The sequence below is a fragment of the Schistocerca serialis genome, chromosome 6 (genome assembly GCF_023864345.2).
Source record: "Schistocerca serialis cubense isolate TAMUIC-IGC-003099 chromosome 6, iqSchSeri2.2, whole genome shotgun sequence".
Lineage (NCBI taxonomy): Eukaryota > Metazoa > Arthropoda > Insecta > Orthoptera > Acrididae > Schistocerca > Schistocerca serialis.
The window spans coordinates 530,104,742-530,124,137 of record NC_064643.1 but is presented as its reverse complement, the minus strand read 5'-3'; the positions used below and the strand labels follow the sequence as shown (position 1 = coordinate 530,124,137).

General features: G+C 40.4%; 1 protein-coding gene across 3 annotated transcripts in view; it reads right to left on the bottom strand.

The window, feature by feature from the left end:
- LOC126484170 (structural maintenance of chromosomes protein 6) overlaps positions 1-13,372 on the bottom strand; it is a 198,795-nt gene extending 185,423 nt beyond the window's left edge. Inside the window, exon 1 of one of the 3 annotated variants that reach the window (XR_007587821.1) lies at positions 13,180-13,372. The gene's annotated coding sequence lies outside the window, so the exon portion shown is untranslated. Of the gene's footprint in view, positions 1-61; positions 1,036-13,179 lie in introns of those variants that run through there. The other 2 variants (XM_050107576.1, XM_050107577.1) reach the window with 2 other exon arrangements.
- Positions 13,373-19,396: the final 6,024 nt, after the last annotated feature.

The following is a 19,396-nucleotide window of genomic DNA, read 5'->3' as shown; positions in this document are numbered from 1 at the left end:
AGTGTGGTTTTGCTGCAAGCAAAATTTCATTTGGAAGTTTCTTAAAATAAGAATTAAATACCTTTGGATTAAAGGAGACCAGTCACCGAAAGGCAGCAACTTTGAGTCGACGATATGCATGCACAAAAAGAAAGAAAACTTGCTAGCTTTCAGAGTAATCTTTTTACAAGTCAAAGTAAATCACACCCACACACACACACACACCTGATGGATGGTTAGCGGCTTGGAGGGAGGCAGCTGGTTTGGTGGCTAGGAATGTTGGAGGGAGGAGTGGCAGGTATTCAAGCTGGACAAGTGATGCACAGTTGTCAGAGCAGCAGGGAGTGGCACATGCTGAAGGTGATGTGGTGAACTGGGAGGACGTAACATGACAGAGGAAGGGGAAACTGTTGGTGGAGGGTGTGGTGACAATGGTTACTGGAGATTGAGGCCAGGACATTTATGTGAGCAGAAGTTGTATTGTATAGATGACTTCCATTTGCATTGTTCAGAGAAGCTGGTGGTATAAGTAAGGATCCAGATGGTCCAGGTTACGAAGCAACCATTGACATTGAGCATACTGTGCTCAGATGCATATTGTGCCACTGGTTAGTCAACTCTGCTCTTGGCAAGAGTTTAGCAACGGCCATTCATCTTGATAGACTTCTCATTGGTAGTCACACAGATATAAAAAGCTGTGCAGTGATTGTAGCAGGATTGGTATATAACATGGCTGCTTTCACAGGTGGCTAGCCTCTAATGGTACAGAATAAGCCTGTGACAGGATTGGAGCAGCAGATGCTGGGTGGGTGGATTGGGCAGGTCTTGCATCTTGGTTTGCCATATGGATGTAAGGCCTGTGGCAAGTGACTGGGAGTGGCACAGGGCTGTACCAGGATGTTGTGCAGGTTGGCTAGGCGATGGAACACCACGTTAGGAGGATTGGGAAGGATCTTGTGTAGGAAGTCCTCCATTTCAGGGCATGATGAGAGATAATCAATGTCCTGGAAAAGGGTATGGTGCAGCTGTTCCAGTCCAGGGTTATACGAGGTGCTATCCAAAATTTTCGGGACTGGTGCTACCATCTACTGAAAACCTTACCTTTGGACTAATGGTCACCATCACCCTCGAAGTAGTTCCCATCTGCACATACACACCAATCTCAGTGCTTTTGCCACTGATCAAACTTTTCCTGGAAGTCCTGTTCTTTGAGGGTGTTTATCAGCGCCAGCGATGCTTCTTGAATTATCTCTAGAGTGTCGAACCGACGGCCTTTCAACTTGAGTTTCAGTTTTGGGAATAGCGTGAAGTCGCAAGGTGCCAAATCTGGTGAGTACAGTGCCAAAAAGGTCCAGGTGAGCAAGGACGTGTGACAGGGCACGTTGTCGTGACGCAGCTGCCAATTCCCTTGACGCCAAAGTTCGGGCCGTCGTCGCCGCACATTTTCACAGAGCCATCGCAAAACGTCACAGTAATATGCGGAATTCACTGTTTGGTTGGGTGGGATGAATTCTTTGTGCACAATTCCCTTGGTATTAAAGAAAATGATGATCATGCTCTTCACCTGTCTCAGTTTTTTGGGTCTTGGAGAGCCCGGACTCTTCTACTGGGACGATTGTTGCTTTGTCTCTGGGTCATAATCGTAAATCCAACTTTCGTCGACGGTGATAACCCGTGACAAGAAGGTTGAATCATCAGATGCGGTTTGACGAAGGTCCATGTACACTTCAACACGCTGTGCCTTCTGATGGGCATTCAAGATCCTTGGCACAAATTTTGCAGCAACACGATGCATGCCCAATTCATCACTCAACATTCTTTGACATGTCCCATGACCAATACCCACTTCATTCACAAGGTCTTGAATGGTTTGATGTCGATCCACACAAACCACTTGTTGACGTTTGGCAATAATGTCTGCTGCTGTGCGGGTAACGGGCCTTCCAGCGCGAGCATCATCTTTGACGTCTGTACGGTCGGCCCTAAACCGAGCATGCCACTCAAACATCCGCCTACGGCTCATGCTCTGTCCCCCAAACACTTGTTGAATCATTGCAAGGATCTCCGTAGCACTTTTCCCAAGATTTGCACAGAATTTGATACACACAAGGTGTTCTGTTCACCGATCCATTGTAAAATTGCCACACACCAAACACAGAGTATTACGGAAATCACTGTGGACACACAACAGATCCTCCCAGCTGAATGACACTCCACACATGGACTCATCAGATATACAGCTCTCACCACCTAGTGGTGCAAAGATCTACTACTCCTACTTTCCAGATGGCAGCACCAGTCCTGAAAATTTTGGATTCCACCTCATACTTGGTGACCAGGCGAATACTCCTTTGGTGGGAGGACTGGGAGTGAGTGAGGATATGGCACTGGAAATTTGTTTATGGACAACATTTGGAGAATACTGCCTGTCAGTTAAGGTCTTCGTGAGACTTTCAACATACTGGTCAAGGGAGATCTCATCACTGCAGATATGTTGTCCACTGGTGGCTATCCTGTTTGGGCAGGAATTAGAATTAAAAGGAATGACCTAATTCCTTGAAGCACCAGGATGTGTACTATCAACCGATCCCTTCTTTCAGTTATGTTGCACCATAGTTTATTATTCAGTGCTTCATTCCAGGCAAATACTTTCAGAAAAAGACTTCCTAATACTTGCATTGAAATAATAATAATAATTTTTTGAAAATATAATACAATTATATGTATAAAAAATCTACTCAGCAAGTGGCTGCAGCAAAAAACACATATGAAAGATATGGAAATTGGCATGCTTTTGGAGCTAGTGGACCCTTCTTCTGGCAAAAGGGTTCAAACGGAAAGAAGAGGGACGACAGAAAAAGATTGGTGTAGTTTACGAAATGGGAAGAGGTATGGAAAAGTCACCCAGGATTCCAGGTCCAAAGAGACTTACCAGACAGAATGAGAATGAAAGACTGTTGAGGACTGCACCAGATGAGATTTGAAAACCTGAGAGCTTACAGGGGAAAGATAGGGTAATACGCAAAACTGAAATTACTGAAAAAACATCCCTGCTTCTTTAACCCTTCTGCCAAGACGAGGAGCCACTGTCTCTAAATGCTTGCACATTTCCATAACTTTTGTATTCTCCTGCCGCCACTTGATGAGTAGATTTTTCTTTATCCAACCAATTATAACACATTTATATTACATGTTAAAATATTTCTCTTTTTCGGCAAAGTTTTTCTTGCTATTGGCAAACTGCATTTCATATTCTCTCTCTGCTACCATCAACTACTTTGCTGCCAAAATAGCAAAACTCTTCTACAGCTTTTAGTGTCCCACTTCCTTACCTTCTTACAGCTACATCCCACTATCCTTGCACTACTTTTGCTGATTATTATCTTACAATATCTTATCAAGACTATTCATTCTGTTCTGTTGAGCATTTTTAGTGAAATTATTGTGAAAGCTTTGCAACAGGTTACATTTTATTGAATGAAAAAAGCAGTACATGAACTACAGTGACTACGCATAAACAAATAGATAACAACCACGTAGTAACAGTAAAAACATGGAGCAAACAGAAAATTGTCGACACTGATTTACATATCCCAACACATACCCTTAGACTGATATTGACACACAATGTGAAGTTCAAACGAACAGTCACTCCATAGCTTTTTTCCAAGGCCACAGTTTCTTGCATGTGTTTCATTTCTAGCAGTACTTTGGGGTTTTGTGGAAGTATCAGTTAACATTCCTTCAGATGGCAGATGTCCAATATGACTCAACATGCCTTCTTATAAAGTGATATCTTTTATCTCTATGCTTGGATCTACAATGTTTTGCTAGATTTTTAGTTAACTGAATGGCTGGCTCCTTTATTATCACAACATACAGTATTTTAAGAGACTTTATGACACTATTTGGATCTACCTCAGACACAAGTTGTCTTAACCACAGTAAATCTTGAACAAAGCCATATGTTCAGCTTCAAAAGTAGAAAATGCAACAGTTTTTTATTTTCTACTAGATCACAGGATTAAAGAACTTTACATTTTTATGCACAAATGCATTATAGAGTATCTGCCATTGCTTTTATTTCTCCCATCTGCATCACTGAAGGCTAGTATTTCTCTACTGCCATTTCAAGAAAATTCTAGCTTATAGCACATGGTTCCCTTAAAACATGTAAACACTCTTTTTACTAGCAATCAATGGACCTTTTTAAAACAGTGATTACATCTGCCAAACAAATTGTCTGCAAAACATGTCAGGTCTGGAGATTTGGGATGGATACAGAAAACTTTCTACTGCCTGGATACAACTATCCTGTTTTTTCTGAGCTTCAAAATACAATAAGTGATCTTCAATTACTGAAGCTTGCATTCTTTGATTATGGTAGCATACTTGATGGATTGGGGGGATTGGTCGGTCCTGCAATTGACAGGCAGGTGGTAGCACACATGGTGAATTTCTGTGAAGTGGTCAGCCAAATTCTCCACGAACTTGGTCATATGTACATCCAGAAGACGCCCAAAGCATCAGGGGCAGGAAACGTGGCTTAACGCCACAACATTAAATCACAATTTTGATTTTCTCTGGAGGCTCAAAAGTGAGGATGACCTACAAAGTGCGTCCCTTGTATTTCCAAGTGTTTGTGTAGTTCTTCATCCTTCTGCATCATTAGGTTCCAGTGAAAAATTAATTCCTGTACCATGCTTAGGTTCTTGCTCGGTGTTTTGGTAACAGGCACACCACCAAATTGTTTACAAGAGATTAACGCTCAGGACTGCGTACTATTTGCGGTCTTAATAAAGATGGAACCACTCCATAATTCACCAAACACATTTACAATATTCCCCACAAATAACACTGGCCTAGTAGGGAGACACCCTCTGTCTGTATGGATACAAATCAGAAACTGAGGAGAGTCACTTGGTTTTGTTTTCCTTCCATGGCGTGGGCAGGGAGGGATGTTCCTAGGGACATAAAGATCAGCACTGGACTGAGGCCTGTGCAGCAATCAGTTGGTAAATTTGGATGTTTCATGATGCTGAATATCTGCCATGATGCTGCCTACTCTGAAAGAGGATTCTCCCATGTGCAACCACCCAGCCAGGGCAGACTGTCATGTTGGCCAGTGGCCGAAGTCCCAGTGCCTCCATGTGGACAGGTATGTACTTCTCAGCATGCACAGGGAGGTGACTGGCATCAGTAGTGCACTCCTGCTACCTTCTTACCCTGACAATACCCACACAGACAGGCTACAATGCTGGGTATCGGGTAACCTACCCCAAACATTCTGTAAAAGAAATTTGGAAAGATGGAGGTCGAACTCAAAGTTCGGCATCAAACAGAAGTTAGACTAAATATGTGGTGCAAAATAGAAGAACAAACTGTGGAAAGCCAATATTCTATGAGTGTAACAGGTTGTCAGCAGGGAATCTGTCCTACAGAATAAGTATGAGAAAATATGACAATCAAAGAGTAAAATTGGAGCACTGGAAAGGAAGTAAAACTGAATTGGGTTGGGGACCCTTGCTTGCCAATCCCGTACTCACAAAAGAGCTGTGAGCCTTCTTGAGGGGTAATGTTTAGAAGAATTCTTACCCACTACGGGATCCGTTTCAGTTAGAAGTGCTCCTACTGAGCATCAGACAGTAGGTCTTGAGTGGATATGCACATAAAAAATAACCGGAGCACAGTATTTCTAAAAAATAAGTGGAACACAGTACTTCAGATTACACATTTTTCAACATGCACATAGAGACAGAGAGAAGGGCTAGGGGAGGGGAGGGAGAGGGAGAAAGAGGAATGGGGAGGGGGGGAGGGAGGGAGAGAGGGAGGGAGGGAGGAAAAGGAAGGGGAAGGGAGAGGAAAAGGCAGGAAGAGAGGGGGGAGAGGGAGGGGGAGGGAGAGGGAGAGAGAGAGAGAGAGAGAGAGAGAGAGAGAGAGAGAGAGAGCACTGCAGCTCTCACTCTCACTCTCTCTCTCTCTCTCTCTCTCTCTCTCTCTCTCTCTCTCTCTCTCTCTGTGTGGGGGGGGGGGGGGGGGGGGGAGGGGAGGGGGGTGAATGCTTAAACACAAGTAACTCAGGTTAAATTCAGTGTCCTCCTTAGTATTGCCAGATTGTGGTACGTGGTTTCTTTCCCCTCCCATATCTCATATGGTAACCACACACACAAATGAAAACTACATCCTACACCTTGCACTCACAGGTCACTCACTATAAAAAATTAAACTTAATATTGGTTATGAATTGCAGATTAAATAAGTTACGAAAAGGTAGAAAATTAAAGAGATGAGACATGGACAAGTTGGAATAACCAAAGGTTGTTGAGAGTTTCAAAGAAACTTTTGGCTGAAACAGGGGGAGAAAATCCAATAGAAGATTATATGTAGCATTGACACATAATGTAGTGAAGCAGCAAGAATCAAAGGTGCAATACGAAATGACACATGAGATAGTGAATTTAACTGACGATAGGAAAGAATATAAAAATGAAGCAAATAAAATAGACTAAAAGGGATACAAAAATCTATAAAAAAATAATACTGACAGGTACAGTAAAATGAAAAAGCAGTAGTGGCTACAGCAGAAATGCTAAGCTGCAAAAGCATGGATGACTACAGGAAAGATAGATGCTGCCTAAAGGTAAATCAAATAAATTTTTGGAGAAAGAAAAGCAGCTGTATCTATATCAAGAGCTCAGATGGCAAGGCAATACTAACCAAAGAAGGAAAGAGGAGAGGAATATGTACAGTAGAAGGGCTATGCAATGGAGTGAATCTTATATTATGGACATGGGAAAGAAATTATGACAACAAGATCAGAAATATGACATAGTGAGACGAATTTAACAGAGCACTTAATGACCTAAGCTGAAACAAGGCCACCAGCATAGACTACATTCCCTAGAAGAATTGTTGCAATCCTTGGGAGAGCTAGCCATGACAAAATTAGCAACAGTGTAGCGGCAGCCGCCGAGCTGAGAGGAGGCAAAGCAGAGCAGCAGTAGCATTTGTGTGATAAACTGTAAATTAATTTAGTCTTTGTTTTTTGTTCACATGCTTCTGCAAAGAAGTGAACTGTATGTGTGTATTTTACTGTGTAGAATAGTGGTTAGAAAATTAATCATAGTTTTTTATATATATATATAAGTCTTGAGAATATCCTTGTGCAGGGCGGCTTTCTAGCGTAAATTTTCCATGTAGAGAAATTTATTTCTGTTTAACACCTTGCGGTCTCAGAGTTCAGTGAGAAATCTGCACACCAACTTTTAGTGTTCCTTTCTTCTCCTTTGGTATATTTTCGAACTCAGTAGCGCCATTTGAGACTCTATATCTATTTTATACACAGTACGATATGGCTAGGGACTGTGCTTGTTGTGAGCGGACACAAGGAAAGTTGGCTGCTGTCCGTGAACAGCTGGTAGCTGCTTTGGCTACTGCTGACAAGCTTCTAGCTAACACTCACAGTTGCAGAGATATCAAGGCATCAGTGACAAGACCTTTGGAGTCACTGGAATCCCCTGGTGGCCCAGACATCACTGCGGCTTCCAATACGCGACACCTGACCGGTCTGTCCTCACTCCAGAGTGGGTGGCAGACAGTGGTGGGTTTGCGTGTCACTGGGCAGAAAACAAAAGAGGGAACAGGCCATGCAGCTCCCCACGTCTTAGCAACAGGTATGAGGTGCTTCCCAGTGTTGATACTAGCTCTGAGCCAGCATGGGATGCCTCTCCTGTTGGGCCAGTGGTCAATTTTCTTACCCAGTCCAGACAAGTACAGAGGGTGGGTATGCTAGTCATTGGGAGCTCCAATGTTAGGCGGGTGATGGAGCCCTTCAGGGAGATAGCAGGCAAGGCGAGAAAAAATTCCAGTGTGCATTCAGTATGTTTACTGTGAGGTCTCATCCGTGATGTCGAGGAGGCGCTGCCTGCGGCTATCGAGTGCACTGGGTGCAACTGGCTCATGTAGTGGCACGAATGACGCCTGCCACTTGGGTTCTAAGGCCATCCTCGGCTCCTTTCGGCGGCTGGCTGATTTGGTGAAGGCAACTAGCAACGCACGCGGGGTGCAGGCTAAGTTGTCTATTTATAGCATCGTACCCGGGGTTGATCGTGGTCCTCTGGTTTGGAGCAGAATGGAAGATCTAAACCAGAGGCACAGACGCCTCTGTGACAGTATCGGATGCGAATTTCTCAACCTCCACTATCAGGTGCAGAATTGTAGGGTTCCTATTAATAGGTCAGGCATGCACTACACTCAGGAAGCAGCTACTAGGGTAGTGGAGTACGTATGGCGTGCACACAGGTTAGAGGATCCCTCCCTTGGGGTCAAACACGATTTGCCAGTTAAATCAGCCACAGCGACCTCAGAGAATCTTGGTCCTCACAGATCAGAGATAGAAAATACTAATATGATTTTAGTAAACTGCAGGAGCTTCCAAGGAAAGGTCCCAGAAATAGTATCACTTAGTGAAGGTTATAATGCACAGATAGTATTGGGAACGGAAAGCTGGTTGAAGCCACATCTGTAACTGCTACAAATTGTTTTAATGTCTTGTTGGATATGTCATCTACTACAACAGAACATTTATTTTTTAAAAAGATTTAATGATTTTCCTTATTTCACAAGATGTTGTTAGGTGAGAATTAATCTGACCAAGATTTCTCAAAGCTGATTTTTCCATGTACTGCCTGGCTTTTTCTTTTGAACTATTCTCACAAATTTTTTCACCTACACTTAAGAAATGGTTGTTAAATACATTACCTACTTGCGTACTGTTGGTTAAGATAGTCTCATTCTCTTTAATAGTTACAATATAATGAGAAGGAAAGTTGCAACTCACCATATATAATATTTCAAGCTTTCGCAACAAACAGTTGCTTCATCAGGAAAGAGGGAAGGAGAGGGAAAGACGAAAGGATGTTGGTTTTAAGGGAGAGGGTAAGGAGTCATTCCAATCCCGGGAGCGGAAAGACTTACCTTAGGGGGAAAAAAGGACAGGTATATATACACACACACACACACACACACACACACACACACACACACACACACACACACACACACACACACACACCAGGCCTCAACCTCCGCTAATTTCAAGTTGCCGCCACTCATACCTCACCTGTCTTTCAACAACATCTTTGCCTCTTTACTTCTGCCTCGACTGACATCTCTGCCCAAACTCTTTGTCTTTAAATATGTCTGCTTGTGTCTGTATGTGTGGATGGATATGTGCGTGTGTGCGAGTGTATACCTGTCCTTTTTTCCCCCTAAGGTAAGTCTTTCCGCTCCCGGGATTGGAATGACTCCTTACCCTCTCCTTTAAAACCCACTTCCTTTCGTCTTCCCCTCTCCTTCCCTCTTTCCTGATGAGGCAACAGTTTGTTGCGAAAGCTTGAATTTTGTGTGTATGTTTGTGTTTGTTTGTGTGTCTATCGACCTGCCAGCGCTTTTGTTCGGTAAGTCACCTCATCTTTGTTTTTTATATATATATATATCTCTTCCTTTAATGAAGTTCTTTTAACTGCAGTTGGATCCCATGATGGGCTGGTAGAAGAAGAAGCCACAAGAGCAATGCCTACAAACTAGCAACATCCCAATAATTCAGAAGCAAACCAATCCCATGAAGAGCAGAACTAGAACTAAAGGTCACAGACACTGTGAACATGACTCAAACCAAACAGGCAATTAATGCTTCAGTTCTATAACTGTATCACATGAATGCTTAGTTCATATTCAAATGAACTTGAAATTCTAATAAAAATGAAGTAACTGATATAGGCTGCATATCAATAATTTGTACCTCAGAATATTGGCCTGAATCAGGAATAATTCGGCTTCTTTCACTGTCAAACTTTTAAATTAGCAGATATTATTCTAAAACAAGCTTCAAGCATGTTAGAGTTATCTTTATCAAACATAACATTGAATTTATTACTTTACCCAAGTACAGAGAATTTTGAGTAGAATAAGATTTTGAACTAGCTGCAATAGAAATTGCCAGAGTAAATCTTATAGCCATCACTGTCCTGTCCATGAACAGGCTTTAGCAGTTCTTGAACAAAATATCTAAATCTAGCATTACATATGCTAGTGTAATCCGTGAAGACTTCCACATTTGTTTCCTCAATATAAGAGGGAACAGCGATGCAATTTCAAACTCATAAATACCAATAACTATGTAAACACTCTCACAAGAATAGCACATCATTCAGGAAAACCCTTTGACCAAATATTATTATACATAGCATATTAAAGTAGCTACTCAAAGCAGGACTCAGTGACCACCTAGCATGGATACCAGACATCAATTTAGACATAAGACAACCAACTACGAAAATCATACATAACTTTTTTTTCAATGAGGAAAAAATTAACTCTTTTAATAAGTTGACAGAAATTCCCATCAGTATTTTCTAAAATATATCCAGAGTTAAAGGATCAGATAAGAATGATATGCTATCTGAGTCCCAAATGGCAAATTCAGTGAAGAAAACGATGTACAAATGCCTCAGTTGCGCGCCAAATCTGATGAAAAATAAACAATTAGCACGGAAATTTTTACATTTTTCAAAAGCCTTCTTGATAAAGCTGAACATTATGGCACATGGGGCGTCCCCAACAGGAGGATCAATTCTTCGGGAGTACTGAAGTGTCCGATAACACCCAACTGCTTTGACCCATGACATCATCAATCTGGCGGAAATGGCTATTCTAAGTGTATCCAATATGGCACCTATGACATCCCTCCATATAGGCCTACATGGCAACAAACACAAAAGTATACATAAATAAGACAATAACATCTCCCTCCAAAAATATAAACAAACTAACGGGACAACAGCGGGAAATTGGGAGTTTTAGGGTGTGGACAAGCTAAATATAACAGTAAAAAAAAAAAAAAAAAACACCACACTCCCAAAACACACAAAATGAAAAAAAAGAAGAAAATTACAAAATTCCGCTACATTAACAAAACCTACGGGCATTGGATCTATATAGGCCAACCACAGCTGACGATACCAAAACACCAACACCTGAAACTAAACCTAAAATTAAATAAAACTTGACTACGCACGCCCCCCCCCCCCCCACACACACACACACACACTCTCTCTCTCTCTGACACCGCCACATGTACCCATCTCTGGTCCGAGAGACTGGAAGCCTGGTCAACCTCATGTTCTCACGACAAATTCTACACTTCACAATCTCAGAGATTAGTCCAAATAACGGAAGGAATTTAATAACGGGCAACATGTCCTCCCCCATCTCCAATTGCAACACAGCGCTCTTATATTTCGTCGTCATATCCATACCTAACAACAGAAGCCACACGGTAAATTAGACATCTTACCACACCACAAACAGCAAACCAATAACGCCTAACAAGAATGCAAAGCACAAAAACAAAAAAATTAATTGATAACTCACTGAAGAAACTTCCAAACCTTATGTCATGAACTACAAACACTCAACCAACTCATAAACTCCACGACTTACGTCACACACCACAACACCCATACGTCAAAGCAGACGGTTCCTTTGACCCAATTCTTCCTTTAGTAATCAGAAAGAACTCCCACTGTGAGGCATATTATTGTAAGTCCAAAGTAGACACTGAAATACTATTACATGTGAGCACAATCAAATATGAGGTGCCTTGGGGTTGTTATGGGACCCCTTACTGTTCATTCTATAACCTGTTTATTGCCAAGGACGGTAAGGAATTTCAGCAATCTGTAAAATGTGTCACAAATCAGTATTGGGCACAAGATAAACAGCGAATTATAAATAACACAGTGAGTGTCATATCAAATTTTCATATTCTCTGGAATAGGGATCCACATAAACTTACAGTTTCAATTAGCATAAACCAGTGGCAACTGGTTAAAAGAAATCTTTGTAACATGGCCACAAGATGACCTTGAATTAATGTAATGGTTAAGGTAATGGCAAATTAAGTAGAAGCTGTTAGGTCTTACAAGCAATGAAACCTTGCCAGGGAAATAATTATGAGTGCCTAAGATGTTTACATTCCCACCTAAATTAAGGTGTATTTTAGGCAACTCTTCAGTATCATTCACTACTTTGACAGGAGGTCAGTAGAATAATGAATGGAAGTGACACAATGGAATCATGCAAATCTCATTTCATCACAACAGTGAATATAAATTCATCGCCATATTTCTATACAGACAAGCACTCCTAGTGTCTACAGTACTTTTAACTGAGTAAGGCAGAAAATTTCAAGGATACTGTGATACTAACATAATATCAGGCTGAACAAAAATGACCTCTTAACTCGCATCAATACAGTACAGTGCCAGAAGGGTAGATCCACATAAGTTTGAAACTTTTTAAGAAAATCTTAAAAAGCAAGAAAATCAATGTAAGTCTCTTTAAAATTTCTTACAGTCATATTTGCAGTGACACTGATTACACTCCATCAAGTGCATATATGGTCTTGTAGAACAGCCTACTGCACCATGTCCAATTAGAAATTGAGTAGATTTAGAATTATGATAGATTTATATCATGAAGCAATTGAAGGAATTATTTATGGAAAAGGTTGTGTACAACTCTAACGTTTTTACCGTGTTCAATAACAGGAGCATTACGTGCTACTGTAGATAAAAAATAAAAATGAAATATAGATAAGAAGAAATTCGAATAGTTCATTGCAGACAGTTTTGTAAGGTTGTTTTAGGGTCATGGCAGGCTAAACCGCCTTTAGTTTCGTACGGTATGGCAAATTGGAAACCTCGGTCCAAATACTTTTGTTTGGTTATCGGTCTGAGCCTGTCCGATTTCCTCTCACACAACATCGATGCCGATAAGGGAGGAAACATTGATTATGATATGGTGCGGTGTACACAAACGTAGAAAAGTCTACTGCACTAGGGCGATTATCAATTTTGTCAGGCATGAACTTGTACATTCACGTTCAAATTTCATTCGAACGTTTAAACTTCCTGGATCGGCAGCCTGGAAGGGCTTCTTCTCGTACACTGGAACTATTAACTTTCTAAGCATTGCGATCTACACCGAATACAAGGATAGTTCCTGTTTAAACAACTTTCATGTAAACTTCAGGTGCTGTACGAACATTTTTTCTTTTTTTTTTTTTCCATTTACATTGTAAGATTCAAATTAACACAGCGACACACGTTTACTATAGTCTCAGATAAGAAAGCTGACCTTTAATTGCAAGATTAGAGCTTCTCACACAACACACAACTCGACGGCACTCAAGCCCTCCATTTCACAACAACTCGTCTCAGACGATATTTTGCGGTCAAAAAAGTAAACACTTTGCTACAAACACGAAAGTTGTCAAACAAAGCGGGTTTTGACTTGCGTTAAGGACACCAGGGTGCGCCAGTGATTGTGAACAAAGAAGTACACTTTTCATATTCCTCAGGTAATTGAGGTATAGAAATAAATTGTTGATTTGGGGAGGAAACCAAACTGCGAGATCATCGGATTAGGGAAGGAAGTCGGCCGTGCCCTTTCAAAGGAACTATCCCGGCATGTGCCTGGAGTGATGTAGGGAAATCACGGAAAACCTAAATCAAGATGGCCGTAGGCGGAATTGTACCGACGTCCTCCCGAATGCGATTCCACTGTGCTAACCCCTGCGCCACCTCGCTCGGTATAGAAGTAAAATCATGAATACAATCCTTTGGCAAGGTTTAGTCCAAGCTAGCCATTATTATAAATACACTGTGTATAGAATTCCGCCCAAATTGCGACAGAAGTGACCATTTATATTCCCTAGGCTTCCTACTTCTTTTTCTGTCTTCAAAGAAGTGCCAGCAGTTACGAGGTCTGAGTAATACATAGGTCGTTGTAATACTTAATTTTTATTGCCATGTTAAAATTTTCTTATGTTGCCAAAACACAACGGTGTTTACAAATATTCCTCTCACTGACATTCAAATGTACCAGTACAGCAGTTGAAATTGCGACGAAATTCCTGAACTGAATTACGAAACTAACAGCTGAAGCGAGATTGGTCATTATTTTATGAAAAAGCTGATACTTGGGACAGAAATAAACACGGATTATCTTTATTTGTGTTATTGCAAAAGTGATAGCAATTTCCTTTACGTAAGCTACCGATACTCATTAAAAAGTACATTAGTCTATTGAAAAATATCTAGTTACTTGCATATCAAGGTAAATCCGGAACTTTCGCATATTAACCAATGACAAAATCCTTTCCTCTCTGCACGGTTTGTGAGTTACGAGGGATGTTATGAATATTTTATTCTGGTTTCATAGTTTGTGGGCGCAGTTGGAACTGAGTACACTACGTCAGCCCATTTTCTCGAGACTGTTTAAATAATAATTCAGTATGTTAACTACATTTCGTACACAGCGTGCAACCTAACATGTACCAAATGCAAACTCATAACAATCCCTATTCTTCATTAAAAACTATTCGAATTTTGCGCAGTATCCTATTTAATCTTAAAATATTAAAATAACTGTGACAAATGATATGCAGTTCATCATGATGATGACAAATCAGGCTTTGATACGAAAGAAAATCTTTATTCTTTTTGTGTCGAATACTTCTTTTAAAATAGCTCGAGAGGGACTTACCAGCAGCCAGCAGCGGGCTTGTCATCCTAATTTCGTCTCGAGAGTTAACCAGTATTCTCTGAAACTCACAATCAGGGAGTACTTGTTAACCAACGAGACAAAACAGGACCTAATGCGCCTACCCGCTGCTCTGCAATCTTTCTCAATCGATTTTAGAAAGTCAGTTGTGTAAGAAAATAAAATAAAAAAATAGATTCGCTCGCATATCACAGTCTGATTTGTTAGCTCCATGAGGAACTGCTTAGCTCTACCTTAATAGCAATAGCTACTGTGATGTTTCGAGGTAAAGTAAGGTAACGCACGAAATTCGCGTACTTTGCAATGAGAAATAGGGTTCGTTATGAGATTGCGTTTATTGCATGTTAGGTTGGGTGCGAAATGTAACTAATGCATTGAAATATTCATAAACTTGAAACGAGATCTATATCTTTTAGAATGCTGCGTAAGTTCGTAGCACTTTCCCATAACAGATACACATCACAGAGACTTTAGTCATCAATAATATCTTTTCCTTCACTATTTATAACAGCTTGCCAACGGTGGGATAACTTTTCGAGACTGCAACTTTCAGAATCACATGGTTTTGAGGCATGTTCGGAGCGCATTTTCATCTGGAAAGGAAGTTCCTTGAAGGTTGTCCCATAGAGAGTGGAAAAGGTGAAAATCTGAGGGCACAAGATCAGTCGAATAAAGTGGATGTGGAATGACTTCCCAAACCAACTCTTAAACAGTGTTTTTTGTCAGTCTAGCAGAGTGCAGGATGGCTTTGTCGTGGAGAAATATCACTTTCCGCAGCCCTACTGGTTATTGTTCTTGGACTGAGCCTGAAAGACGTCTCAGCTCTTAACACTAATGTCAGTGGTGATGGTTATACCTCTGCAATGCAGTTCCTAGTCCAGCATGCCGTCACTGTTCCACCAGATGCATAACATTATCTTTTGCGGATGTGCCCAGTTCTTTGTCCAAGGAGCTGCTGTTTTGTTTAGGTTCAATCAACGCTTTCTCTTCCTTGTGTTAGCATATAGACATCACTTGGAGCATGTGGTACCTATACACCCGAGTTTTGAACCTTCCCCATTGCACGCAAATTTCACATGATAGGGCAACGATCATAGTTCATAACATTTGCCAGTTCTCGAGTACACCGACATGGATTATTGTAGATTAATGCGTTTAAACGACTTTCTTCAAACCCTGAATGTCTTCCTGAGTGTGGAGACTCACTAACGTCAAAACCATCCTCCTTAAAACGAGAAAACCATTTTCTTGCCTTGCTCTAGCCAATGGCATTATCCTCTTACATGGCGAAATGTTTCTGGCTGCCTTTACTGATGTCAGCCCTCCACTGAACGCAAACAGAAGAATATGTCGGAAATATTTCAACTTCTGCACTAGCACTCCATCCAATTTCTAACGTCCACAACTCCACTCACTATCTCCAAATGAAAAAATGACAACAGGTGAACTCAAATAACAACATTGAACTACAAACAAAAAATGATTCTTTAAATAAACCCGCAGAAACAGGAATACCAATACGCAAAATAGAAAAGAAGCGAACTCATGCACAAACCTAATATATCCAATCTCTTCTTTAAACTTGGAAGATCTACACTTATCTCCAGGCTCAAGAAAATTGATTGTATGTTGTGCACTCAGTTCCACTCGTATGTGCAAATGATAAAACAAGAATAAAATATTCATAACATCCCTTCTATCTCAAAACAGTTTGATATATGGAATTAGCTTTTGGCAAATGACGTCTTACAGACAGGAGACTATTTTTCCATATGGTTGATATGATCTGATGCTAAAGCTGCCACTCACCCAACTTCTGACAGCTTTATCCCAAATTCTTGAAAAAGTGATGTATTCAAGAGCAGCTTAACATATCTGTAAAAATGAAGTACTAACGAAATGGCAGATTCGTTTTCAGAAAGGCTTTTCAACAGAAAATGCTACATATGCTTTCACTGGTCAAATATTAAATGCTATGTGTAACCGAACATCGCACATTAGGATTTTTTGTGATCTCTCAAATGGTTTTGACTGTGTGTGTCAAGAAATTGTTCTAGATAAGCTTAAGTATGTCGCTGTTAGTGGAACAATGTACAAATGGTTTATTTCATTTTTCAAAAAATGGTTCAAATGGCTCTGAGCACTATGGGACTTAACAGCTGAGGTCAGCACTCCCCTAGAACTTAGAACTACTTAAACCTAACTAACCTAAGGACATCACACACATCCATGCCCAAGGCAGGATTCGAACCTGCGACCACAGCGGTCGCGCGGTTCCATACTGAAGCATCTAGAACCACTTGGCCACTTCGGCCGGCTATTTAATTTTTAACTGGAAGAATGCAGAAGGTTGAAGTTAACAATACCAATAGTCCAGAAAAATCAGCAGCATCCACTAACTGGGGAGGTATCAAGAATGGTGTCCCATAGGGTTCAATTTCCATCCTTAATATTTTAGATATATATTAGTGACTTGCCACTCTATATTCATGACGACACAAAGATAGGTCTTTTTGCTGATGATACAAGTATACTAATCATACTGAACAAACAAGAATTAGCTGAGGAAATCGTAAATAATGTCTTTCAGAAAATTATTAAGCAGGTCTCTGCAAATGGAGTCTCACTAAATTTTGAGAAACCACAGTATATACAGTTCTGTGCAATAAATGACATAGCACCATTGATAAATATAGACTCTGACCAGCAGTCTGTTGCTAAGGCAGATTATTCAAAATTTCTGGGTTTGAGCATTAATGAGAAATTGAATTGGAAGAAACACATCGATGATCTGAAACATTTAGGTGCAGCTACTTATTCTATCAGGGTTACTGTAAATTTTATTAATAAACAAATCAGTAAATAAGCCTACTATGGCTATTTTCATTCACGGCCTTCACATGGCATCATATTGTGTGGTAATACATTATTAGGAGAAAAAGTATTCGTAGCACAAAAGCATGTGATCAGAATAATCACTCAAGATCACCTTGCAGATGTTTATTTAAGGAACTCAGGATAATCACAATTTCTTCCTAATTCATACATTCACTTATGAAATTCGTTATCAGTAACATATCCCAACTTAAAATAATAGCAAAGTCCATAGCTACAGCTATAGAAGGAAGGACAATCTTCACTATTCTGCGTTAAATCTGACTTTGACACAGAAAGAGGTGAATTAGGCTGCCACAAAAATCTTTGGTCATTTACCAAACAGCATTAAAAATCCAAGGGATAATCAACCAGCATTTAAAAATAAATTAAAAGATTTTCTGAATGACAGCTCTTCCTACTCAGATAAACGTTTAGATATGAAGTAGTGCCTGTAAAAAAAAGAAAAGAAAAAATTATAATATAATGAAACTTACGTTAAACTGATACATTTCACATCATTATGAAATGTCGTATTCATGATCTATGGAACAAATATTAATGTAATGTAATATGCAAAACTTGCTTATTTACCACAATATGCTAACAACAATCACCTTTTAACTTTCATAACTTACATGCAAATTGGGATATCAGTGTGCAAGGAGGGTGTTACAAAATGTAAATCGACTTACTTGAGTGATGGTGGTGTAATGCACTTGTAAATTATTCATACCTAAGGAGAAATCCCCCACATGAACCATAGACCTTGCCGTTGATGGGGAGACTTGCATGCCTCAGCGATACAGATAGCCGCACCGTAGGTGCAACCACAACGGAGGGGTATCTGTTGAGAGGCCAGACAAACGTGTGGTTCCTGAAGAGGGAAAACAGCCTTTTCAGTAGTTGCAGGGGCAACAGTCTGGATGATTGAATGATATGGCCTTGTAACGCTAACCAAAACGGCCTTGCTGTGATGGTACTGTGAACGGCTGAAAGCAAGGGGAAACTACAGCTGTAATTTTTCCGGAGGGCACACAGCTTTACTGTATGCATAAATGATAATGACGTCCTCTTGGGTAAAATATTCCGGCGGTAAAATAGTCCCACATTCGGATCTCCAGGCGGGGACTACTCAAGAGGACATCGTTATCAGGAGAAAATAAATTGGCGTTCTATGGAATGTCAGATCCCTTAATCAGGCAGGTAGGTTAGGAAATTTAAAATGGGAAATGGATAGGTTAAAGTTAGATATAGTGGGAATTAGCGAAGTTCGGTGGCAGGAGGAACAAGACTTTTGGTCAGGTGACTAAAGGGTTATAAGTACAAAATCAAATAGGGGTAATGCAGGAGTAGGTTTAATAATGAATAAAAAAAATAGGAGTGCGGGTAAGCTACTACAATCAGCATAGTGAACGCATTATTGTGGCCAAGATAGACACAAAGCCCACGCCTATGACAACATCAAAAGTCTATATGCCAACTAGCTCTGCACATGACAAAGAAATTGAAGAAATGTATGATTAGATAAAAGAAATTATTCAGGTAGTGAAGGGAGACGAAAATTTAATAGTCATGGGTGACTGGAATTCGATAGTAGGAAAAGGAAGGGAAGGAAATGCAGTAGGTGAATATGGATTGGGGTTAAGAAATGAAAGAGGAAGCCGCCTGATAGAATTTTGCACATAGCACAACTTAATCATAGCTAACAGTTGGTTAAAGAATCATAAATGAAGGTTGTATACATGGAAGAAGCCTGGAGATACTTACAGGTTTCAGATAGATTATATAATGGTAAAACAGAGATTTAGGAAGCAGGTTTTAAATTACAAGACATTTCCAGGGGCATATGTGGACTCTGACCACAATCTACTGGTTATAAACTGTAGATTAAAACTGAAGAAACTGCAAAAAG